Source organism: Lynx canadensis, chromosome A1 (genome assembly GCF_007474595.2).
Source record: "Lynx canadensis isolate LIC74 chromosome A1, mLynCan4.pri.v2, whole genome shotgun sequence".
NCBI lineage: Eukaryota > Metazoa > Chordata > Mammalia > Carnivora > Felidae > Lynx > Lynx canadensis.
In genome coordinates, this window is record NC_044303.2 from 100,512,949 (window position 1) to 100,539,260 (window position 26,312).

Here is a 26,312-nt window from a genome sequence, read left to right on the forward strand (position 1 = left end):
ACAGCAGTGTCCCAGTACTGTGCCCACCTTCCGTTTCCCCTCCCCGAGTCCCTCGTCCCGGTTCAGGCCGGACCCCGCTGGACTGATTTGGGGACCAATGAGGTGGCAGCGGCTGACGCGTGGATCCCGGTGAGGGTCGATTTCATTTCCAGGGGGAGAGGCCGCCGGGCGGGGGGCGGAGGAGAAGGAGGGAAGCGGGGGGCAAAAAGTAGGAGGGGAGGAGAGGAGAAGCCCAGCTGGGGAGACGCAAAGGCAGCAGAGGCGAACGAGCGAAAGGTGGAGAAGGAAGCGCAGGTTCGCGGACAGCGGCGGGCGGGTGGGGAGGCGGCGCGGGAGGGGCGTGGGCCGGCCGGGGAGGGTCGCCGTCAGGCGGGCGGAGCAGGGGCGCGCGGCCCGGTGGGGGGGGGGGGGGGGCGCGGGGACGCGGGGCGCGCGGCGGCTCCGGCAGCCCGGGCGGTGTGGCCGCGCCCCCGTCCCCGGCGGTGCGCCCCGCGTCCCCCCGCGCCGGCTCCGCGCCCGGCCGCCCCGGGGCTGCCCCCGCCCGCGCGTGCCCGTTGGGGGGCCGGGGGAGCGGCGCCGGCGGCCCGGCCGCATTGTGACGTAGCGGGGCCGCGGCAGCGCCTCCGCCGCCCGCCCCGCTCCCGCTGCGGCGGTTCCTGCTCCCGCCGCCGCCGTCCACCGTGCGTCCGTCAGTCCGTCCGCGCTTCCGAGCCGCTGGCGCGCCGGGCGCCCCCCGGTGAGTCCAGGTCCCCGGCGGGCGCGGCGGGGAGGCGGCGGGCGGCGGCGGCGGGCGGCTGAGCCTCTCCAAGTTTGCACCGGGAGACCCCGGCGGGTGTCGCCCCTGCTCCCCGCAGCCCCCGGGCCCCCTTTGTGCCGCGAGTCCCCGGCGGCCGGGGCAGCGGCGGCGCCTCTGCAGAAAGGGTTTTGGGGGTGGGGGGGGGGAGAGGAGGTCTCTATAGTAACAGCGGCGGCTACCGAGCGGCAGCTTTACTCAGGGGAAGGGGGGTGGGCAGACAGCCCCCGCCTCGGTTTCCAAAGGATTGTTCCTTCCCTTTGCCCGTTTCGTGTGGTTATTATCCTGGCTGCCACCTCGGAGGCAGGGATGGGCAGTGCCCCAGCGCCTGAAAGCCGAGATAACGAGGGGCGAAGTAACAGTAACAGCGACAGGACCCAATCACGATAATAATACACGCGAAAGGGGGGCGCCTGGGGTTGTGCCGCCCAGGGGAGCCCCGCGCGCATCCCCGGAGCTCCCTGGCTGCCCCGTCCAGCCGGGGCTGCGACCTGCCCCTCCGGCGCTGTCCTGCGTCCCGGGCTCGTCCGCGTCGATTTTAGCCGCGAATGTGCCTCTCTTGGCCTTCTCTCGTGGTGATGACTTTCATCTGCAGGTGGTAAGTGGGGTGAACTGGTATTTTGGCTATTGTCAAATGCCACGTTTTGTTTATTTCATTTTTACGAAAAGAAAAGAAGGGAAAATTATGAGCCGTTACTGGCAGCCATACAGTTTCCACAGGAAATACTAGCATTCTTTGAGGAACACGCTACTGCTTGCAGCAAAGAAAAGTCTTTAGGAAACAAAAAGGCAACGGCATTGTTGCTTATTTTCAATGGACCGCTAGGAGGGGGGGGGGGCGGCGGGGACGTGTTGTTTTTTCCTGTGGGAACGTTGCTTTCCTTGGGAAAGTTAATTAAGGAAGCATTCCGGTCGGTGTCGGTTTTTCACTGGCTGGTGGCTGGGCCACTTCGCTCCTGTTGACTGTTACTGACAAGTGCCCATCAGAGACCCCGGAGGCAAGGAAGAGCCCAGAGGAAGGGAGAGCCGGTGCAGGACAGGCCCGCCGCACACCACGTGCTGTGGAGCCGGGCCAGGGTGCAGTTTGCAAAATGAAATAAGGGCTGTCTGGGGAGGTTTATGAGGATTACATGTGTGCACAGTATGTCAGTTCTCCAAGGTGTCACTCTAAACACGTAATTTTCGAGCACCACTTTCCTTGCTGAATCTGCAGGAAGGCAAAAACCTATTTCTCTCATTATGGAGCAGACATCCCAGCGGGGAATGGGTTGAAATCTGTATTTCATTTGTACATATTGAAATTTTAAAAGGCAGAGAGAACAAGGTATAGGAAAGCGGTATGCTAATGTGTTCACCTCTGGGAGAAAATGTCTATTGGCCATTCCTGATGCATCTCAATGTTAATTTACACTCAGCCTGGTGAGAGTGAAAGGAGATCGCTTTAAGGGGTTCTTGAAACTGTTTGAAGAAGGTGTGACGTTTTCTATCCATCACAGAAGTCTCTCATGTGAAGGCAGTTTCAACTGAAGATTACCCATAATCAAATAGGAAGGAGTCCCTAGGTCTAGAATCAGAAAAAAACAAACAAACAAAAAAAAGATGGTGCTTCTCTTAAGGATCTGTGGACATCTTAGATAGAAAAAAAAATAATTATTAAAAACTAAGGGGTATAACTTTGAATATAGATTTAATTTTCATGAGGAGAAGTTACAAGATAGTAGATTGGAAGTAACACTGCCTGTACTGATTTGACATTTACTATGTATTGATGTCCAAAAGCAAGTGACCAGGGCAAATGAGGCTCTCCATGTACTATGTCACAGCCTTGCTAATTCCAGGCAGTTGTCCTGGTGCAGGTGTCTGTGGAAATGCAGAACAGAGGCCAAGAAACTTTGTGTGAGCCGTTGTTTTGGAAGGAAGTGGAGTAGTACTTTACTGCTCTTAGGAGGGAAACCCACACAAACATCTTATACAAACAAATGATCTTTGATATTATCACAGGAAGCCCGGAGCTGTTTCTCTTGCCAGATTTAAGGCATTACTTGTCAAAAGAGGAAATCTCCCAAGGAGCAGGTGCATCATTATAAGAAACACAAGGGAGATTCTCTTTTAAATGCAAAATCTAATTGAAAGGCAACAAGAGAATCAGTGACACTCTTCGAATAGAAGCCTTGTTTTTGGAAGTCTGTCAGGTTACCGTTGCAAACCACGTAGGAGAAGTATGTGTCTTGGGAGAACAATAACATCCTGGTGAAAATCAAACAGTTGCTTCTGTGAAACTTTTACCCTTATATACTTGGTTCCTTGTGCACCTTTGAAAAAATGTTTATTTATTTATTTGGAGGGAGAGAAATTGTGAGCAAGGGAGAGGGCGCAGAGAGGGAGAGAATTCCCAGCAGGCTCCACGCTCAGCGCAGAGCCCAGTGCGGGGCTTGATCCCATGACTGTGAGATCATGACCTCTGCAGAAATCAAAAGTCAGACTCTTAACCGACTGAGCCACCCGGGTGCCTCATTCTTGTGTACCTTTGATTGATGTGCAGGTTTAGTTACAAGAAATAATTTACTGAAAATGGATCAGTAATGAATCGGTTACTACTATGATATATACTTTGCATGATTTTGCACTTTATGTGGATAACTAGATTTCATAATTGGCTGTTTCCATCTTAGCTCTCTTTTAAGCTTTAAAAGTTAGTGACCAGGGCAGGGGCGCCTGGGTGGCTCAGTCAGTTAAGCATCCAACTTCGGCTCAGGTCATGATCTCATGGTGCTTGAGTTCAAGCCCAGCATCGGGCTCTGTGCTGTCAGCTCAAAGCCTGGAGCCTGCTTCATATTCTCTGTCTCTCTCTCTCTGTCTGCCCCTCCCCTGATTGCGCTCTATTTCTCTCTCAAAAATAAACATTAAAAAAAAAAGTTAGTGACCAAAATATTTGTCCAAATGATGACTATGAATTGATAAGGCTGATGGCTGGGCCCCAAAATGCACTAGTTGATTCCTCTTTATTGTGTATTCACTTTGTGCATTTGTGGCATATAAAAGTATAAAACACAGGAACTCTTCGCAAGGAATTTAGAAGGGAGGAAATAGGACACATGAAAAATGAATCATACAAAAGATGAAGAAAGATACTGTATGATTGAGCAACCAAGATGCTAAATAGTAAATGAAAAGGGATTCAAAGGAGAAAATGACCAAATCAGCTCAGATGTTTTTATCACTTGTCCGTTGCTGCATAACCAGTCACCCCAAAAAGCATTTGCTTAAAGCAAATATTAAAGCTCATGGTTGTGTGGTCCATGGTTTGGACTGAGTTCAGCTGGATGGTTCTTCTGTTGATCTTGGTGGGGTTCCTTGAGGCATCTTCAGTCACCTGGTGGGTGAGCTGGTGGCAGGGTGATCTAGGAGGGCTTCAGTTACATCTGGCGGTTATCAGACTGTTAGCCAGGTTAACAGGCACCCAGGACGTCTACATTCCATGGACCAATTCGATTCAAATCACAAGGTCACGTTGGATTCAAGCAGTATAGAAAGATTCCACTTCTTTTTTGTAAAATTTTTTTTTAATGTTTATTTATTTTTGAGAGAGACAGACAGCGTGAACAGGGGAGGTGCAGAGAGAGGGAGACACAGAATCTGAAACAGGCTCCAGGCTCCGAGCTGTCAGCACAGAGCCCGATGCAGGGCCCAAACCCACAAACTGTGAGATCATGACCTGAGCCGAAGTCGGACACTTAACTGACTGAACCACGCAGGCGCCCCAAGAAAGACTCCACTTCTAATGAGAGGTAGCTGCAAGAAATTGTAGCCTCCTTTTTTTTTTCTTTCTTTTTTTTTTTTTTTTTTTGCAATTTACATGTTTGAGGACACTCATTCTCGCAAATGTTTTCTGCTAAGGAGGAATGTACTGCAAGACCGGAGAGTTGAGTGAAGCCTGCTCGTAGGCACCCCAGAATTTAGGTTAGGGAATGTCCTGGACCTCATTGTCCTGTAGTCTTCGTTCTGTAAACCTTGGGAAGATGATTAATAACACAGTGACGGTAAAATGTTAGTCACAGCCTTCTGCCAGTGGCATCAGGATGGTTTAGAGACGGTAGGCTGGTGGCAAAGTCAGCAGACCGTTGGTGGGCAGTGAGGAAGGCTCTGGCAAAGGCAGAAGCAAAGAAAACGGAAAAGAAGGGATCATTCTGGGAGATTCCGTATTTTGGGATGGGGTGACTGATGACACCGCATTACTGAAAGCCTCTAGTCAAAATCATTCTGAGGTTAAAAAAAAAAAAAAAAGTTTAAGTGGCTGAAAGAATGTGCCATTGTGAGAAATAGATCAATAAGTGATTTATTTGGCGGGGGAGGAGAAAAATTCAGTTTCAGAAAGGTGGATTAAAAGAGATAAATTGGATGTGAAAGTACTTTATCAGCTGCAGAGTATGCTCTGAATGATAGCTATTGCTTCGTGCTTAAAGTGCAGCTACTTACATATGCTGGAGTTTCTCCCAAGTAAAGCAACGGAAAACAAAAGGGAACACGGAGGCTATCCCAAGGGTCAAAGGGAAGTCAGAAGAACCACTTTCCGGGTGGAAACAGAACTCCTCAAGGGGGCTGGGGAGTGGGGACTGATGTTCTTTCTCTGCAAGGCACAGCTGAAGGTCTGCCCTTGGACTTGGCATACCCACACAGAGAAAACCTTTGGTCTAGTTTGGCATGCACACTGCTTCGCCTGGCGCGTTGATTGACAGGCCCACTAAGACAGCACACGATGGGGAGTAGGTAGGCGCTTCCGCGGAGGATAAGGCAGACCTGCCCTCAGAAGCGGGAATGGATCCACCCGGGGTGGCCAAACCAGCCAATGCCCGCCAGGAATGAACACCCGCCAGACTTATTTGGACCTGGCCCCTGAGGAGCGGACAGGGCAGGAGGTGATGGTACAGGCATACTTAAACAGAGACGACGGTGCATCGGTAACAGTTAAACCCTTGCCAGTGTGGGGGTCTTTTCATGGAAGGAGAGTAAAGAAAGAAGGTCCGGGGGTTGTTTTATTGGAGGGGAGAGGAATTCACAACACATTCCACTCTTGTACCTAAGGGCTCTGTTGAGGTGCTGTGCAACCCGCCGTGTTTTATTGATGGCCAGTCTGAAATTCAGGTGGTGCCCTCACCATCAAGTGCAGCTGTGGGCCAGACAGGAACACCTGGCCTCTCTAACGTCACACAATTAGTCTGAACAGCACGCACAGCTGCTCGTTATGGAAAGGCTTGGATGGACCAGCTCAAATCCAAGCGTACGCTTTTATAGTTTCTTTTGTGCACGTCTAAGAACCCTGAAGATATTCAATAAATGTTAACTTAATGAGTGAATGTGCCATTATCTGGTGCAGTAACATTTTCAAAAGCAGTCTGGTTTGGCTTTTCATTAGTCACAGTAGAATTTGCTATAAAGTCCCTAAGTATCTTTTTTAGATTCAAATGTTTTAAGGTACTATTGTCTCAGAAACGTAGGTTTTTTGTGTTTTTTTTTTTTTTTTTTTATAATCCACCACTCACAAAAGTAGACTTTTCTTTTTTGAAACACAATTTTCTTTACTTATCTTTGTCACGGCTCTTGGCTGCAAGTCACAGAAACCCAGCTTGTACTTACTCAACTAGGCAGGGGCATATATTGTCTCCCTTATGGGAAAAGTTCAGGAAGGCTCCAATTCTGATTTCCTCTCTTCTTCCTGGTGGTACAATGGTCCGAAGCAGCTTCAAGTTTAACCCCTGCAGGGGAAGAGAATAATTTGGGATTAACTCTTAATTAATGGGCACATGCCCATGCCTGAACCAGCTCCTGTGGCCAGGGATCTGGAACATGGAATTCGACTTGACTTGGCCTTGATCATGTGCCCAGGCCTGGAGCCTTCGTGAATGGAAGGAACAGTCTGTGGGCAGAGGCGAGACATGGGGAGGATGTGGGAACTTCATGAGGGGGTGGTGGGTAAAACCCTCCCAAAGTAAATAGCCTGAGAGCAAGCAAAGGGTGGTTCTTTAAAAAGAAACTATCGAGAAGAGAGCGAGGATCCTGTGCAAGCAAAAAGAACAGGTATATAAGGTATATCTACTCTTCCATCCATTTTCCCTGGAGGATGCATCGTCTCTCTGCCCCCAAGCCATGAACCTGGGAATGACCCTGATTGGACCTCTCATTGGGTCACTCACCAGGACCCCTGTCTCTGTCTCACTCTTTCCCCCGTTAGTTTAGAGGCCGCCCTCCCCCCATTTCACCCTGCACAAGTACCCTCTGAGAATGCCACGTCCAGTCTCTCTGCTTCAACTCCATCTTCCTCACCGTGGCCAAGGTGCTCTTTCAAAGAACAAATAGATAAAATCGAATCAGAACCTCACAGCCCTGGAGGAAAAGAGCAACCTCCTGATCTTGAATTTCACAGTTCCTGGGTTCCCCGTGAGGTGGGCCCTGCCTCCTGCAGACACAGGAGGTTGGATGGGAGGGAGGTGTGTGCCGTGTGGCTTCTGCCCCCTGCCCACGTGACCCCCATGCTGTGCTGACCTCTGCCACTCGAAGGCCCCCAAAGGCTTCATTTTCTCTCATCTTCATGGGGTTTTTTCTGCCTGTGCTTTTGTCCTAGTGGAATGTTGTTTCTCCTTTCTTGACCTGACTTGGCCTTGAACATTCACTCCTCCTTCCACACGCACCCCAAGTGTTGTTTCTCGGAGAAGCCTTTGCTTGAACACCAGGTCCTGTCCAGCCCTGCCCGGCCCCACATCGTACTTTACCCTGTGGTGCCATATGTGTGACGTCCTGTCCCGTTGTGCTGTGACAGCTCCGAGGGGCTTTCTCATCTCTGTATCCCTATGTCTAGTGCAGGGGTCCTCACAGCAAACATGCTGAAGAAGCTTTAGGGGAAGGAATGAAAAGGGTGTGCTGAGTCATTAACCTCGGTGATTTTCAAGATTTGTCCTGTTTCCTTTAACGTGATTCCTAAATTTGCATCTCTGAATGTTGGCCAGGAAAGCAGGGTCTCTTTGAAATCACCGTTCAGACACCTTTCTGCTGTTTTCCTGGCTCCGTGTAACGCTCGATGCCTACTTGGTCACTAACAGCTACCTCAAGAAAGAGGCTGAAAAATACCAGTGGCCCAAAGTCCGTCTCGAAGCTAAAATGTATGGCCCAGAGATCAGATGAGAAATACTTTTTTTTTCCCCCTCTGCCATAAGAGAGGTTATTTAATAGTTAATATTTATGAGGCACTTACTCTGCGTTGGTTGCTTAACAGATGACTTACAATTATTTTCTTATTAATTCTCACAGCAGCCCTAGGAAGGAGCTATTACCATTATCTATCCTTTTCCTGCCTGTGAGGAAGCTTAAGATTTACAGAGTTAAGGTCCTTCTTCCTGGAGATGGCCAAGCTGTCAGACCCTCATCTGGGTTGGTGAGGAGTAAAATCAAGCTTTGATTGGGCTCTTGCAATTCACCCAGTTACAATTTCGGTTCTCGTGGTTCTAAAACCGGGTGACCGCCTCCGAGGTATAAAACATGCCACCTGCCTCCCTTCGCCTTCAATTATGTCAAAAAGACTGTGGAGAAAGATGTATTTCGAGTGGTAAGGGCTCTGGTACCACAGATGGAATTAAGATGGATGTCTGCCTTAGAAACTCCAGCCATATTCCTGTGCTTCTGCTGTTGCCAGATAATAAAGGGCCCATCTGCAGATTGTACTGCTGTGTATAAAACTCACACCTCTTGAACAGCCAGAGTGAAGTCTTTGTCCTGAGGGTCCTTCAGAAAGTCCATAGATACGTAAAATATGCTAAACACTTTGGAAGTCACAGAAGCTCAGTGGGTTTTCACCGGTTTCCAGTCTGAGAGCCTTCTGGGGATCTGATGAAAGCTGAGGATACTTTCCTTAGAAAAAAAGTTTGGGGGCGCCTGGGTAGCTTGGTCGGTTAAGCATCTGACTTCAGCTCAGGTCATGATCTCGCGGTTCGTGAGTTAAGGCCCCCTGCATCGGGCTCTGTGCTGACAGCTCAGAGCCTGGAGCCTGCTTCGGATTCTGTGTCTCCCTGTCTCTCTCTGCCCCTCCCTCACTTGTGCTCTGTCTCTCTCTCAAAAATAAACATTAAAAAAAAGAAAGAAGAAAAAAAGATGTTCATATACACCACTGAGTCCAGGGGCTTCCAGAATATGTGGCAGCCCATTTGTGGATTTCCTGGGGCCCCACAGACTCCAGGTTAAAAACCTTGTTTAAGAGCTATAATCCAGGGGCGCCTGGGTGGCTCAGTGGGTTAAGCATCCAACTTTAGCTCAGTGTGTGTTTTCGAGCCCCACATTGGGGTCTACAGAGACAGCACAGAGACCACTTCAGATCCTCTGTCTCCCTTTCTCTCTGCCTCTCCCCTGCTTCCACGCTCTCTCTCTCTCTCAAAAATAAATTAAAAACATTAAAAAAAACAAAAAAAGCTGTTGGGGCGCCTGGGTGGCTCAGTCAGTTAAGAGTCCCACTTCGGCTCAGGTCACGATCTCGCAGTCAGTGAGTTCGAGCCCTGCGTCAGGCTCTGTGCTGACACAGCTCAGAGCCTGGAGCCTGCTTCAGATTCTGTGTCTCCTCTCTCTCTCTGCTCCTCCCCCGCTCATGCTCTGTCTTTCTCTGTTTCTCAAAGATGAATAAATGTTAAAAAAATATAAAAAAAGCTGTAATCCAGAAGAAAAATAATGGCCATTGTTGAATATATACCACTTATTGACCATTTATTGAATGTTTACTGTGTGCCAGTCTTTTTTGAAAAGTACATTGTAGCTAACCAGCCCCCTAAGACCTGTGTTCCCAGCCCTGTTGTAAGCTGCGGAGAATGAGGGTCAGAGAAGGAGCTCAGTCTCCCAGCCATCAAGTGCTGAGAGTGGAGTCAAACCCCGCCGGGCGTCACTGTTATTTCATGCGGCGTCCGTGCTCGTTCCTCTCACCACGCTGGGCGTGAGACCCGTGCCCGTGACCTTCCGAGCCTTTGTTCCCCCGTGACTTCCCTCACCCTGCAGCTTCCCTGGTGGCAGTGGGTGAGGCAGCCACTTCTGCTGCAGCAACCTCTGGGGTTGTCTCCCGTGCAGGAGCCGACAAGGGCTGGGAAGGTCTCGGCTCCTCTCCACCTTCGCCTGGGTTGACAGCTCGCATGCAGACCCCAGCGTCCGAGAGGCAGATCGCTGCTGCTTGACCCTGCCTCAGTGAGCCCCTCGCTCTTTCCTGAGTGCAGCTTGCACCGTCAGAGTCATTAACCACACAGCAGCAACACTCAGCAGCAAAACTGGCTGCAGATTCTCCATTGACACCCCTCACAGACCAATACGGTGAGGTGCTGCTCTATGCCAGGCTCCTCTCGGAGCTGTGGTCACCACAGTGAGCTCACAGATGTGGTTCCTGAGCTCGTGGCATTTCCATCTCTTCTAGATCTACCCGGGAAGGGGGCTAGCAAAGAAAGAAAAGGCGATGTTTTCGGAAAGAGAAAGTATAAAGGATTGATTCTCCTCCCTTCTCCGTTCTTTGCAGCTTTACATCTCTAGGCCCAAGCGTGTCTGCTTCTCTAGCACTTTCATCCCTCCCCTGGGTTGTTGAGAGTGCTTTAGATTTCCAGAGACTTAGTAGGCAGAGTAAGGGGGACACAGGCGCATCAGTGCATCTCAGCCACCCCTTTTCAGATGAGGGGGCAGAGTGACCAAATGACTGGCCTGATGGGGTTGAAGGCAGGGCTAGCTAGCCGGTCTGGTGCCTGGCGGAGCATAGCCTAGTGTAAGCCACAGGCTGCTTCTAAGTTATTTGTGATGTGATTATTGTCATTTTGGCTTTGATGTTGTGGTCTTTCTGCTGCAACTGAATCTGGCAGGCATGTACTACTCAGGAAGCACACGCACTGCCAGCCTCTGCCCATCTTTGCAGCCCCTGAGAGGCGCCCCTGTGTGCTCTTTTCTACACATTTCCTTCTCCCTGCCCCCCAGCTGCCCCCGAGGCAGCCTCCCAGGTTCTCTCTCTAAGTGTTGTGTTGTGACTTCTTACACCACAACGGGTGGGTAGAGGGGTGCCTGGGTGGCTTTGGCAGTCTGGGACCCGTGTCGGGCTCTGTGCTGAGGGCGTGGAGCCTGCTTCAAGTTCTCTGTTTCCTTCCCTCTCTGACTCTCCGCCACTCACACACATTCCCTCGCTCTCTCTCTCTTTCTCCAAAATAAATAAATAAACGTTAAAAAAAAAAAAAAACCACCAAAACTGGTGGACAGAAATAATAAGTCTGTGAATGTGAGCCACTTAATTAATTTCTCATTTTCTAGCAAGCATGTTAGGAAAAATAAGAGGAAACAGGTGGAATTAATTTCAGTCCTCTATTTTACTTAATGCAGTATATCCTGGATATTAGCATTTCCTCATGTAATATAAAAAAAAATTATTAACTACCTCCCTTTCGTTCTTGTTTGACATACTTTTTGAAAGTTGGCATGTGTTTTGTTTTTAACTCAGACTCGAGCCACACTTGTGATGGTTAGTAGCCACATGTGGCCTGTGGCTCCCACAGTGGACTCCAGGCTTGGGCTCTGAGGAGGCAGTGGGAGTCCCAAGGGCAGACTCAGAGACGACTCCCTCTGTCTTCCCTCCACAGTGAGCCTACGCCTCTGCTCTTGTGCCTGTTGGATGGGGCTGGCTGCTCCCTACAACCTGGGCTCTTGAGGGTAGGGTTGCACCTGTCAACTTCCTGTCCCCAATGTGGAATGCGGCATTTAGGAGGCCCGCAGCTGGCATTCAGTGCATTGGGAATTCATTAATGAACGAGGAAAGATTATGCGTAACACCAGGAGCAGCCGGGATTGGTATGTGGGGCCTTGTCTCGCAGCACTCACTTTGCCTGTCAGCTCCCGGCTCTGGCCAGTGCCACAGAACTGCATTTGAGTCCCACCGCATGGCCAGGAAGCCTCGACCCTGGATAGGGGTGTTCCTAGCCTCAAACTGTTCTGAGGTTCCCCATGTTGCGTTCGGCTTTAGGCTTTGCCTCTTCCAATATTGATGATTAGAGGAATTTAGGCACAGTCCAGTATATTCAAACTTCATGGTCTTATTTAACAGGATAAAAAAAAAAAAAAAAATCCCAAACAAGCAGGATAGACCAAACACAAAAAAAGGCCCATCTGCCCTCCAGAACGTGAAGTAAGCAGGGGAGGAATAGCTGTGTCAGGGAGCTGTCTCTGTTGCCAGTGGTTTTAGAGACCTCACCACTCCCTGGAGAAAATGGGAGATTGATATCCTGAGTAAATTAGCATTTGCACATACAGCATTTAAATTTTGCAAGTGCTTCTAACCCACTAATGGGCACGTTTGTCCCCTTTACCCCTAATGGTGAATGTCACTTAAAAGAACTCATACAACCAAGCTTCAAAGATTGGCACTCCCATAAAGCCATACCAACCACATACTCAAATAAATGCACAGTTTGCAAATGGAAGAAACTGTCACTGTACGATCTGTTAGGTCCTATAAACATTGTAAGGGATCCTTGTCTCAGAGAAGACTCTGGGCGTCTCAGGCCCGCTTAAAGAGTGCTTTGAAATACTAAATGGAATCAGGCCTAACCTCTGTTTTACCATTGATGACCAGTGTCAGCCTGGAAAGCTCATTGACCCGCTTGGGGTTTTTGTTTCTCGGAACACACATGAGGAAAAGTGAATCCTGCTGTCACACGCTATGAGGGGGTAGGGAATGAATGAAGCCTAGAAAATGTTTGAACAATTCTTCGGGAAAGCTATTTGGAACAGTTTGAAGACAAGGTAGCTTGCCAGTATTTTTGCAAAGTAAATTCTAAAAAGATTAAAAAAAAAAAAAAAAAACAGCCAAAAAAACCACATAGCTTGCATCCTGTAGTAGATAACTAAGCACTAGCCACGTTTAAGTCATTTGAAGATCCCTTCTTTAATAAGTCAAGGATGGTTCGAGACAGACAAAGCTTTACATCCATTGGCTCCAGTTGTGAGAACGCTGCTTTCATACGAGTCTCTTACAAAGGCTCCCGTGCCTCTCTGTGACCGTAATAGACTTTGTCCAACATGACGGCTCTGGTGTGCTGTGTTGGTGTAATTGAAAACCTATAAAAGGGCTGAGAGCTACTTTTGAATTGGCTCAGTGCACTTGGACTGGATCTGTCAAAGTGGTGAAAGGTTTAAAGGAATTTTCATAAATGAGGTCTCCAAGCTGTGTTTTAACCATCGAATTCCAATGAACTCCAAAGCCTGTGAACTCGGAGCATAGCGCCTCAGAGAAGAGCAGTCATATCAAGATGGAAATAAATGATTCATTTTCATTCCCCGAGTTCTGCAGACATAAGCACACTTAACTGCTGATCATCATAATTTAGCAGTACTGTTGTGCACTAAAAATACAATTTAAAAGTCTAATCTTTAATTAAATTGAGTACTCACAGATTAACATGGTTACAAATCTTGGGAGCTGGATATAGTACAATGTTTACTCATGTTGCTAGGAAATAGCAGGGCTCTTTTTAAGTTACAGATTGATTTGGTAAGTAGAGGGATATGGGCTCCTCCCAGCAAGGGCTTGATGGCTTCTCCTCAGTTTCTGTTTCATAATGTATGTAAATGACTGTCACGGAGCAGAAATCCTGCACACTCAGAGCTTTGGTTGGCGACAGAAAGCACAGGTGTGTGCACCTGAGTAAACATTTGGAAGATGACTGAAAGGGCGATTTTTACCTTGAGCCCCTTGCATGAAATAAACATCATCAAGTGTTCAGGTTTTTAACAAAATGGATTTTTCCATTTGGTAGAATTATCTATCAGGAAAATAGATTGTTCTTCAAAATATAATCACCACGAGGCTAATTGATGGTTTTGCATTCTTGCCATTTGTGGGAAACTGTGAAATTAGTATAGAAATTTGATACGGGTTGATGGTTTTCCAGAATCATTAAAACTTCCATGTAGGAAATCAACTCTGCTATTCTTTTTTCCCCCTTTCCCTCCCTTTGGCAAACCTCGCCGCATGACACATTGTACAATAGTTTTTAAAAATGCAAAGCTAATGCTTGCACAGCATGAAAGGGAGCTGCCGTGCCAGCGCACTCGCCTTGTCCCTGAAAAAGACGAAAGATTTCTATGTGCTATTTCAGTTAGGATCAGGCGGCAAAGAGTGGCCTCCTCAAGCTCCAAAGTAGAACTGAGAAAAAACCCACAGGGGCAAATTACTATTTGATCTCTTTGAGGCAGGCCCCTATATGTGGAGCTGGCGTTTCCAAGCGGAGGCTCTTAGGAAGAGATGGAAACATATTAGAATACTGGATTGTCTCCAGGAACAACGTCAGGGTTAGGATGCTTATTACAGGGTTTTTATCCTGTATCCAAGCTCCGAACAATGTGGGGAGAAGTAAAGGAGGGTGCCAGTGAGGGGCAGGATCACGACTGCACTCCCAGATGTGTGCCTGTGACCTCTCTTGGTAATTAACACACTTTTAACTTCCCTCTGGGTAATAATTGACTCATTAGTGCAGAAAGCAGTTGTTAATTTTGGGTAAGAATTGTTTTCTGGGGCACTTGGGTGGCTTAGCCAGTTCAAGTCTGACTCTTGATTTTGGCTCAGGTCATGATCTCACTGTTTGTGAGTTCGAACCCCACATCAGGCTCTGTGCTGACAGTGTGGAGCCCACTCTGAATTCTCTCTCTCTCTCTCTCACTCTCTCCCCCCTCCCCTACTTTCTCTGTCTCTCTTTCTCTCTCTCTCTCTCTCTCTCTCTCTCTCTCTCTCTCTTTCTCTCTCTCTCTCAGAAATAAATAAACTTAAAAAACATTTTATAAAAAAAAATTGTTTTCTCAGTCTGTGCATGTACCTTGTGTAGTCCCAAGTATATACTATATGATCGATATATTGTAACTGAATAAATGAATCCTTCAACATGTCTTGAAAGTCACTGTACTAACATAAGACCTAAGGCTTAGTCCATTGCAGTAAATAGAGTTGAAGGCCTTGTCTTCTCAAAAGATATCACCATGCTCCCTGTGTTATATGTGCTCAGAACATCCTTCCAAGGCAGGATACTATCAAGTGGGCAAAATTCGATGTGATGGAAAGTTTCACTGCCGAGCCTCTAGTTGGAATAGGTTATGGAATTGTAAGGGGTGAGAGACCTACTATTACAGAACTTTTTTTGCAAGAGAGGAATTTGAGGATTTGGAGATGGAAAGGTGAGATAAAACTAGAACACAGATTACAAGTTTCTTGGGGGTGGTAATTACCTCCATCATACTCACCGTCTCCTCCAAACACCCCATGCTTATTAAATGGTGTGGCATAAAGACGGTGGATAGGAGGGGTGTCTGGGTGGCTCAGTTGGTTAAGCACATACTTCAGCTCAGGTCATGATCTCACAGTTCGTGGTTTCGAGCCCCACATCGGGCTCTGTGCTGACAGCTCAGAGCCTGGAGCCTGCTTCAGGTTCTGTGTCTCCCTCTCTCTCTGTCCCTCCCTCACTCACTCTCTCAAAAATAAACATTAAAAAAAAACAGATAGTGAATAGGAGGCAGAATACCATACTAGTTATGAGCTTGAGCTTGGACGTCAGAGCAAGGCTTGCCTCAGTCTCTTACTGTGTGTGTTTTCACATACATACTAAACCTCTTGATACTTTGATCTCATTTCTTCTTTTACTAACAGATATTTATTGATAACCTCACTTATTCAAGGTAATTTTTGGATGCTTGGGATAACTGGGAATAGTAGATACCAGGTTCACTCTCTTCCTTTATCTACCTGCTTTGTGCGCTGAGATGTTTAGACTGAATCAGGAGGCTCTTCTGTTCTCTGACTTCTGATTGGATTTGGCCGGTGGGAGGCATCATCAGGACAGGAGCAGGCCGGTGGGAAGAGAGTGCGAGCTGTTTACTTCCTGGGTTCCCTCCTTTACCAGGTTACTGCCTGCTACTGTAGGCTCCTACCAGGAGCCATCTCCACAAGGATGCTTTCTGAAGTCTGATGACTGCCCTCCTACAGACGCTTCATGCTGATACCACCGTACTTTGGACTCACTAGCTCACTGTACCGTCTCTTGTAGTTACTACAAAGCCTGCCCACATGCTTGCACATGGCGTCTTTATTAAACTCCTCCAAGTGACTCCCTGTCTCAGAGGTCATTGTGAGGATGACACGATTTAGGTAGAATGTAAAACAACGATGGGCTTCTAGTAGGTATTCAACAGGTTCAGTGTGAGCATCGTCATTAGCTTTTTTTAATACAGCGTATTGGTTGGTCATAATAATTATTATGTTGTCGTTTCAAAATCTTGAAACGACGAGAAGACAGCTATCATCTTCCAAAGGTTAAGAACAGGATGAGTGAAACAGGGAGAGGTTAAGGGCTAAGGTCAGCGCATGCTACAGTGGCAGAACTAAGAAGCGAATTAAAGAGTTTTGACTCTGTCTCTTTGGACAGGGTTCTCCCTCACAACACATCTGGAAAAGGGAGTTAAAACTTCAAAGTGTTTAGCAAATTAAAACATAACCTACTTGGGATAATTGGGTCCATTTAGTGCAGGTGAGCCCCATTTGTGACCACTGAGTCATAATTGGGTTGAATCATGCATGTGTCAGCGTCTTTACTTTAATTACTATAAGGGCTGGGGCTAAGATTTTCACATTTATGCCTCCCTGATACACTCAAGACAGATGATCCTTAGCCCTGTATTTCTTCTCCACCCTCGGGTGTAGATGTGCTCATTTATAATCAAAGCTGAATAGGAGACCAGCATTATGGTGCTTGTGTAGTAGATTTTGTGCACATACACATTCTTTTGACTTCTAAGAGTTCTCTTTCTTGAATCACACAAAATAGTTCGCTGTGATATTTAGAGTCTCTTGTCTCTAACTTAACAGCACGCTGATGAAACTGTTGGTCAAGAACGAAAACTAACACATCCCCTGAAGAGGTAGGGGCCCCTTTGAAAACCAAACATGCTAGGACTTCTTTCCATTTGATAATGAATTGGTCACAACTCTTGAAATTGCAGACTGTATGGATGCATCTTTCGAGGTTGTGGGAAAATTGTGTGAGGGTTCGTTCTCAAACTAGAAAGATAGTGAATGTCTGCGGTGTTTCGTTTTTACAATTAAGTAGAGTTGGGGAGGGATAGAAGTTTGAAAGACCTTTTGATGTCAGTCCAAATAAGAATTTATATATTGTCCCTTTTGTTCAAGTTGCTGAGCAGGGGGCAGGGGGCGGGGGGGGGGGGGAGAAAAGAAAAGAAAAACCACATATCTTGTTGCCAGAAGAACCAGTGCTTCTGGAAGGAATGATTGTCACTAGAACCTTTGAATCCCCTTTTATCCATTCACATTTGCCTTAAAGTCAACCCCTGCCTTCCTTGTTTGTGAAGAAGATGCTTTTCAGATATTGTGCACTTAGCAAATGCAAAGTTTCATAACTCTTTTATTCATCTATCATTTGCCTGTTCATTGTCTTTGAATTGTCCTTTTTGGATGAGGTAATTCCACACAGTGCCATCAGGATTTCCCAGTTGATCCTAATGAAGCCTCCTCTTGCTTCATTTCAGTCCTCTATTTCTGTTTAGTTTTCATCTCTTGCCATTTTTTTTTTTTTTTTGCTTCGAGTAAAATCCAGTGGCATTTTCAGTGAGAGGAACTACTGTATTCATAGTAATCATTATTTTAAATGATTACACTGTTGTCACCACAGCAGTTGTGTTGATGTGAGTACTAGTAACATGGGAATAAAATTAAATTCTTAGTAGATCATACCAAAAGTATCATATTACTGTACCTAAGAACCTTCGATGGCTGCTTGCCAAACAGAAGGAGTCATGAGTCCTTTAAAACAGAGTGACTGGGGGCGCCTGGGTGGCGCAGTCGGTTAAGCGTCCGACTTCAGCCAGGTCACGATCTCGCGGTCCGTGAGTTCGAGCCCCGCGTCGGGCTCTGGGCTGATGGCCCAGAGCCTGGAGCCTGTTTCCGATTCTGTGTCTCCCTCTCTCTCTGCCCCTCGCCCGTTCATGCTCTGTCTCTCTCTGTCCCAAAAATAAATAAACGTTGAAAAAAAAAAATTTAAAACAGAGTGACTGATGGATGGTGTTTGCAGATTGAAGACTGATTACTTGAAGCAGTCATTCTGTAAACATGAGTTGATACCTTTCCTTGTGTAGATGCAGTCTTTTTCTTCTATGAACTTTCTATCTAGTAGAGGAGAGAAACTTGGGTGTTGATAGTCGAGGTGTGGGCAAGTGCTACAGTCAGAAGGAGGAGGGAGACGTGAACTCCACCTGGGATGGGGGAGGAAGGTGGTCAGATTATCAAGGGCTTGTCAGGAAAAGTGCCATTTGATTTAGAGCTCAAGGCCAAATGGGTGTTCACCAGGCAGAAAATTTAGGAGAGGGCAATGGCGTCTGATACACTTGGGAAAATATAAGTATTTTGATAAGTATTTGTTTGATAAGTATTAAGATATATGGTGTGCAGTGGCAGGAGATAATGTCAAAAGGATGACCAGGGCCAAACCTTGATCTGTTTCCCACTGTGGACAAAGGGGGCTTATGTTTCTTTTTCAGTGGGTGATGCTAATAAATAATCCTACCTAGATTCTTGTGTCATCCATTCTCAAGGCTTATGCCGTCACCTGTGTTGATGACTTCCAAATTTTTATTGCTAGCCTTGGGCTAGAGATCCTCTTTGTCTCTTGGTCATGTACATTGGGCTGTTTCATCAGCTCTCAAAGTTTACACCTCCAAAGTAAATTCATCATGTTTTCCTCAAAATCTTGGCTGTCTTCCAATTTCTTAATTGAGTGAATGGACCCAGCTTTCAAGGAAATTATCTGTAGTACTTTGTTCTCTTGAACGTCCCCATGCCCAGTATCTCCCAACAATCCCAGTCCTCAATAGATCTTACCTTGTTTGTTCAGTTACTCTCAACATCATTGAACGTTTTCCATCCACATTTGTCGTATCTTTATCCATGATGTCATCATTTTTCCCTTTGATCAGCCCAGCAACCTCTTAACCCAGCCCTACTCCTTTCTGATCAGTTGCTGCACTGTTACCATGTTGACCTTTCTAAAATTGATTGCGTCTGTGATCATGCCAGTAAATTTGTAGTAGGTTTTCATTGCCTCTTTATAAAATAAAAAATCCTTAGCATGACATACAAGCCCTTACAATTGGCCCCACATACCTGTCCATCCTCATGGGTCTGGTGGCCAATCCCCATGCCTCTCCAGACTTATTCGGTAACTTGAAGCTGCCTGCAATTTCCAGTCTATTAGTCTCCTAGGAATTTTCCTATTCCTGTTCCCAGACTTCTTACTCTGTGAACTCATTCCCCCTGACCTCTGCCTCCACCCAGGTTGGAGTGAGGTGTTTCCACAACTGTGTGGTGATAGATGGTTTACTTTTCTTTGTCTCCACTAGACTCCCAGGTCCTCACTGCCAGGCTCCATGTCTCATTCATGTCTGCCATATTCCCAGTGCTTACCTTCATGTCTGGCACATAGTTGTAGCAAAAATAATAGTGTTTATGAAGGGCTTGTTATAGCTCAGGCAAATTGTTAATTTATTTACATACATTGTCTCCTTTAAAAGGCAACAACAACATCAAGCCATGTTTTGGAAAAGGAATGTGGCAGAAAAGTGAAGACTGGGTAAGACATTTGTTATAGGGAGTCAACTTAGGGCATTGTTTTAGCAACTGAGAATTTCAAAGAGATCTGTACTAGTGGTAGAAGCAATAGAAATTTAGCGGAGAGACTTTGTTATAGTGATTCTTATCACTCTATTTTAGGGATGGATGGATGGATGGATGGATGGATGGATGGGTAGGTGGATGGATGGATGAATGGATGGTGAGTCCAGCACATGGTCCTTAGAACTTACTGCAGAACTGACTTTCTTTAACTTTTAAGTCTTACTAACTTTAGTGCGACAAGCTTATTTGGTGGGACTAGAGGCCCAGCTCTCTGATGCAACTGCAGAAGCAGCCTGTATGGCAACACCCTGAGAGGAAACCAAGTCAAAAGCAGACCCATCATAAAAGAGTAATATGGGATGGCTTTTAAAAATAGATGTTTAAAACTTTATGTATAAAAGTATTAAATTAGGTTCAAAATTGTTGAGGTAGTTATGGGAGTATGCTGTATATTTAGAATTCTCTCACTCAAAAATGAAGCTTTGAGCAAAGTCATCCTAAGCATAGGGCTCCTCGGCAGAGGGTAATGCTGAAAAGCATGGACCTTGGAGTCAGACTTCCTTGTTTGAATTCTTGCTCAGACATTTACTAGCTGTTGTCACCCATATCAAGGTCCTGGGTCCAGTTCTTAACCTCTCAAGTGGCAGTGTCGTCTTTGCTGGGGTGATGTAACAATGAAACGACAATAGAAAAGCATGTGCCATTGTAGCGTGGTGGGATATGGCAAGCACTCGCTCAAGTTGGGATTTACCTCCTTTCATAAACTCATTCCTTAGCAACAGTGAGAAAGGGAGAAGTTACTGCATTTGTGCCTCACCATATGTTTTCAACCAGCTTTGCTGATGTTTTGAAGATATGTTATCATAGGAGAAATTTTGCTTGTTTCCTATTAAAAATGACAATCTTGTAAACTAAACTCCCCTGAAAGAGACTTTGGTAGTGCACAACCTAAGTGCATTTGGTTTTTCCCCACAATTCCTGAAAGAAAAGTTATGAGATGAACAAATGTTAGTGGTGAACAGTCATTTAATGCACACAACATATTAAATATGATCCCTCGTCGACCTAGTTGGTTCCTATTTGGTGGGAATTCTCAAGTTTATTGGTTTTAAATGTTCATTGAGCAGTACTTTTTACGATTTGTTACTTTAGCTCTGTAGCCAAACATCTTAATAGGAAGAACCCTTAAAATACGCTGTTTTCCAAATGTTCTGAAGATTTAATTAGCCTGTATGTATTTCAAGGTAAAAGTAGTATGTCCTTAAGGAGGTTTGCTGGGAAATTAAAAAAATATTTGATTTAAATAATGACCGCCTAACTGGTGATGAACAACGAATGAATGATAAACACCTGTAGTGTGAACCTAGCGACATCCTTCTAACTGTCTGCTTTTTTGCTTTCGTTGGTTTCCTTGATTGATAGAGTCCATACATTTGGTTTCTTCTCTCAATTTTCTGACATTCTCTGTACCTTTACCTTGTTATTTTTTTCTCTTCTACCACCCCATCTTAACATATCCTATGTTTATTTGATTTGTATTGTCTGTCACCCCCACCTGAATGTAAGCTGAGCTGTGTAAGACTTCCCTTTGTTTACAGCTATACTCCCCAAAGTGAGCAGAGTGGCTGGCCCATCACAGAAATTCAGTAAATATTTGTTGAATGAGTAAGTGTGCATATAGCAGCCTGTGCTTAGTGGAGAGTCTTAAAAAGGTTGTGCAGCCACATAAATGTGTTTTCGTAAATATTGTTTGCTGAATATGTTGGGTTGCTTGTTCATGGACACGCAAAACACAACTTGCGAAATGTGAAGAAGAATCAATGGAAAAATGTTAAATCACTCTCCCAACTCTGAGGCAACGATTTCAGATTCTGGTGTGTTCTTCCTTTCATGCATTCGATAGCATAGTTAGGTGTCGTCTCAGATTATATTATTTTGTACCCTGCATTTTTTTTTTTTTTTGCTTAGTATTGTATCACCAGTACCTTTTTATGTTTTCATGGAAGTTTTTACAAAGACTTTTCTATTTAAAAATGATGGAGTAAAAGTACATTTCTTGCCACCTTCCACATGACAGCAGGAGTAGTGAAAAACAGAGAAGAAAATGCATCTGTAATGAAACAAGTGATTCGCAACAAGCCCAGAGCACAGTCCTGGAAGTACACCTGCCAGATGTGTAATGTGGGGATCCAGGTGAAGGAAGACATAAGAACCTGTGCTTTTCTCATCATCGTAGACCTTGAGCAAGACCCAGATTTCCCTCAGATTAAGTACACTCCCGTAAAAGACTCCTCCAGCGTCCCTGAGGTATGTGACCAGACCTAGAGCTGTACATAGACTGTGGGAGAAGTTGAGGGCAACTCTGTCAACACCTGAGTGTCACCACTGAACGGCAGAGAGATGGAACTGGAGGAGAAGCCATCTTTTTTTTTTTTTTAAGTTTATGTATTTATTTTGAGAGAGAGAGACAGGCAGAGAAGCCCAAGGAGGCTCTGTACCATCAGCGTGAAGCCCAATTTGGGGCTCGAGCTCATGGAACCATGAGATCATGATCTGAGCCAAAACCAGGAGTTGGATGCTTAACCAACTAAGCCACCCATGCACCCCCAGAGAAACCATTCCGATGTGCCAAGTAAGCTAGCTTCCTGGCTGAGGGAACCTGGTCAAAATGAAGTGCAGAAAGGAGAGAGAGTGGGCCGCCATTTCCCAAAAGGGCTTTGCTGCAAGGCATGTTGGACCAAGCACTAGAAGGCTCTGGGACAGAAGAGAAAAACCTTTCTGGAAGAGCCAGCCAAGGCTTTTAAGGAAATGCATTACTTACTTCAGACTCTGAGAACATACTAAGACACTAAATAGCATTTGATAAACTAAGAGTGAATACTTTTTCCCTGACCTGTTGGGTAGAGAGACATCGCCACTGTAGGGAGAAAATAACCCATTAAGAGTAGGAGTAAGAATGAAATAGCTGAGCTTGTACAAACTCTGTGTAGTTTACAGAAAGAGGTTAGCGCAAAGATAGGAGCCATAAATCAAAGATTAAGCAACATGGCACAAAAGGGCATGTGTTTCTGTAATTGTAAAATGAGCTTTTCAGCAGAAGGTGAAGCTGAGCTTTTCAAATTTCTGGAATGTCACTGTTTATTTATGAGCCAAGATAAAACTCATTTTTAGATAAATGACTAAATTGAAATACTATAATGCATACCATTCAAGCGCTGTTATGGTTTAAAAATGTGACTATAAAAATGTCACATTATCATGGAACCTATTTGTTGGTTAGGTATTTGTCGAGTCCTATCTACTCTGTTTATTAACTCCCACTAGGTTTCACTACCGCCTGCCTCGTATAGCCAAAACACAGTAGCTATTGTAAAAGCAAGATAGAGTCCTTTGCACCACACGCAGTCCTGAAGATCTCAGGACCTCTTCAAGCCAGAGCTGAAATCGTTGACCATGACATTAGGTGAAGTAGAAATAAAGGCTCTTTGTTGACAGAGACCATTTACCATAAAGCCATGGGCTCTTCAGAATTCAAGTCCATGTTTTTTATTTGAAACTTGACATCTTACATTCTAGTTTTTCTACCACGCACTCAAGCTATTATGGTGCCTCCCTACCAAATTTAACAGAGGCATCTTACTGCCTAACTTACTATATAACTCATTTTAAAAAACCAGCTCCGGGGCGCCTGGGTGGCGCAGTCGGTTAAGCTTCCGACTTCAGCCAGGTCACGATCTCGCGGTCCGTGATTTCGAGCCCCGCGTCAGGCTCTGGGCTGATGGCTCAGAGCCTGGAGCCTGTTTCCGATTCTGTGTCTCCCTCTCTCTCTGCCCCTCCCCCGTTCATGCTCTGTCTCTCTCTGTCCCAAAAATAAATAAACGTTGAAAAAAAAAATTAAAAAAAAAAAACAGCTCCAGTCCTGCATATTCTATACCTTGCAGGTTCTGAATTGAGATCTACCATCCATGTTAGTAAATTACATTTTACATGTTCTCTTTGGCCGCGAATAAAATGTTTTGAGACGGAGGACAGTTAGGAAGTCAGAAGCCATGAAGGGTGGGATATATACTATGGTGGACGTAGAGGCGATGGCAGCCCCAAGAAAGAGCAGATTAGTGTGGAAGACTTGAGCTTTGTGAAGAGGAGAGAAGTGAATCAAGAGAATGAGCCAGGTAGTGCCAGGAGAGGATGCCATAGAAGGCGCGCATCCTCCGAAGAAGTTACAAGAAGAGGAACTCCAGAAAAATGACAGTAGAATGGTGAACTAATAAATGCAAACATGCACGTACTGTGTGCAGGCGCTGTCCCAGGTGCTTGACACAGGTTAGCAAATTGAATCTTCACAATAACCCAGTGAGGTAGGAATGATTAACATCTCCGTTATATAGATTTTAAAAGATAGCATAGAAAATTAAAGTAACTTGCTCAAGTCACACAGCTAACAAGAGGCCAGCTGGAATTTGAGCCTGTGCACCTTAGATCCAAGTCCGTGCTCTTGATCACTGCACTCTGTTGTCCCTTTCAGACATGGGTGACAAATTCAGATGATTTATAAGAGTTTCACTATTTGTTGTATGAATGAGTTGGCAGGCAGGTCTTTGCTCAAGGCCAGCATCTGAGTAATTCATACTCAGGAAAGGTCCAGCGGGGAGGTGATGAGTTAAAGAGGACACACGAGTTCATGTCAGTGGGATCAGCTGTAGTAAAATTGAGAGAGGGAAAACATAGGGTGGATTAGAGAAGATTTTTTTTAATGGCAAAGCCTTATCTGGAAAATGTGGATTCATATTAGAAAAAAAATTTTCTTCTCAAAGTTCTCTTTTGTAATTGAAAAATATCTAATTGGGGCACCTGGGTGGCTTATTCGGTTAAGCATCTGAGTCTTGATTTTGGCTCAAGTCATGATCTTGTGGTTCATGAGATTGAGCCCTGCTTCGGGCTCTGCATTGACAGCATGGAACCTGCTTGGCATTCTTTCTCTCCGCCCTTCCCGGCTTGCACACTTTCTCTCTTTCAAAATAAATAAACTTTAAGAAAAAGAGAAATATCTTATTAAAAAATGTGCTAATATGTACCTTTGCAGTGGTCCTAGATTAACTAGCATATGGAATATTTCCTTGTCACCACTGTTCAAATGTGTAAAGCGCTGATGTGGGATAAGTGTCCAGTAATTGGTGGATTATTCCTTCAAATTAGTCCCCTTGGGCAAAAGGGATATTGACCCTATAGGTGTGGATTTAGTTCCTTCAGTTTTCAAGAACTGTTATTAAATTGCCAGCGATATTATTCAGTCAGGGTAGGTTTGGCCAGAAGGTACTTCAAAATGCATTTGACAAAGCACTTTCACTATTAACAACTAACACAGTTGAAAGGGTGAGAGGAACACTTCAAGGCAACTCAAATACCTATTTTCAAGACTGTTTCCTATTTCCTTGTTTTTTTTTTTTTACAAGCAAGATACTGTTTAATTTTATTTCAGATAAAAACAAAACCTAATGTTCTAACATTCATCGTTAATGGAATATGTTTGGGGGGGGGCGTGGGTGGGGGAAACAGCTCTCTAGAGAAGTTTGAGTTGAACGGTTGCCAAGGACCTAAAAGATAGGCTTCATCACATGCCATATCTAAGGTTTTGTCTTTACAATGTCTCAATAACTGTTCAGTTCTATTAACTGTTTAATTTTGTGAATAAGCAAAACTGATCATTTGGCTTTTTTTCTCTTATCTTTCTCAACCCAAAGTACCCATTTGTGGCTGTAGAGATAGCAGACACACGACCTGTTTGGACAAATAAAAGATGTTTCAGTTATGATGGCATAGGAAGCCTGATCTCAGAAACCTTTAAAGCACACTTTTGGATTCTGTGTCTGCCTCTCTCTTCCCCTCCTCTTCTCTCTCTCTCTCTCTCTCTCTCTCTCTCTCTCTCTCTCATTAAAATAATTGAAAAAAAAAGGGAATGTGTGTCTGGGTGGCTCAGTTGGTTGAGCGCCCAACTTCAGCTCAGGTCATGATCTCAAGAGTTCGTGGGTTCAAGCCCCACGTCGGGCTCTGTGGTGACAGCTCAGAGCGCGGAGCCTGCTTTAGATTCTGTGTCTCCCTTTCTCTTCCCTTTCCCTACTCATGCTCTGTCTGTCTGTCTCTCTGTCTCAAAAATAGACATTAAAAAAGTTAAAGATACAGAAATAAAGCACACTGAGTTTTGGCACGTGGTTTCTCTGGACTAGCCTGTTGCACTTCAGATCCCTTGGAAACTGAGTCTGTGCAGGCAGGTTATTAGAGAGTTCTTTTGAGATCAACCCCTGTGGAAAGAAGGGAAGGAAGCAGAAATGGGCAGAAATAGCTGTGCCCTGATGCAGTCTCACCAAAGGCCTCATCCAGCTGGTGGAGAGCTCTGAAGCCAGGAGGGCCTCTCAGCAGTGTTAGAGAGTTGGGACAAGGAGGCCCGGCCTCTGTAACTCCGTGCCACCCAGTTATTGGATGCAGGCTGTGCCTAGAAGGTGGCTCCTGCCAGCCAGGGGGCAGTTCCCTGAGAAAGGTGACAGCTGAGCACTGCCAGCAGCTGAGGAAGGAAATCGTCTAGTCTTGCAAGGGGAGCTAGGGGAACACACTCGTGCCATCTACTACTAAACTGTTACTGTTATTACTAAACAATTACTAAATGCTAAAATATTTTGAAGTTTTAGGGACACACTGGAAATAATAAAAAGAGTAACATCTACAATTTCTTCTTGACATTTCCATTATATCTTGTGTGACTACGTTTTCATTTTACAGAGAAAGCTAAGAGTAATTCTTGTTATTTGA

General features: G+C 45.5%; 1 protein-coding gene across 2 annotated transcripts in view; it reads left to right on the plus strand.

Annotated features, from left to right (window-relative positions):
* Positions 1–237: 237 nt before the first annotated feature.
* Positions 238–26,312, plus strand: part of LOC115515011 (synuclein alpha interacting protein) — a 160,859-nt gene continuing 134,784 nt past the window's right edge. For both annotated transcript variants that reach the window (XM_030317119.1, XM_030317139.1), the window contains exon 1: positions 238–294. The gene's annotated coding sequence lies outside the window, so the exon portion shown is untranslated. The remainder of the gene's footprint in view (positions 295–26,312) is intronic.